Source organism: Etheostoma spectabile, unplaced genomic scaffold (genome assembly GCF_008692095.1).
Source record: "Etheostoma spectabile isolate EspeVRDwgs_2016 unplaced genomic scaffold, UIUC_Espe_1.0 scaffold273, whole genome shotgun sequence".
In the NCBI taxonomy this organism is placed as follows: domain Eukaryota; kingdom Metazoa; phylum Chordata; class Actinopteri; order Perciformes; family Percidae; genus Etheostoma; species Etheostoma spectabile.
In genome coordinates, this window is record NW_022605577.1 from 1196382 (window position 1) to 1196646 (window position 265).

General features: G+C 26.0%; 1 protein-coding gene across 1 annotated transcript in view; it reads right to left on the reverse strand.

Annotated features, from left to right (window-relative positions):
- Positions 1 to 265, reverse strand: part of aff2 (AF4/FMR2 family, member 2) — a 197518-nt gene that overhangs the window by 98196 nt on the left and 99057 nt on the right.

The following is a 265-nucleotide window of genomic DNA, read 5'->3' on the forward strand; positions in this document are numbered from 1 at the left end:
TTATTATATATATATATATCTGTAAAAATTTGGTGTATAGCAATAGCCATCTGTGTATATATTCATAGTACATATTCACCTGTAAACTCCGTAAACCATCAGTATATTATGTTCATTGTACATATCTGTAAATATTCGATTTATAGTAATATTCACCTGTATATTATATTCAGTACATATCCAGCTGTTAATCTTGCTCACAATACTTGTTATCTATATATTATAGTCATAGGACAAACCTATCTGTAAAATTCTGTTTGTAATA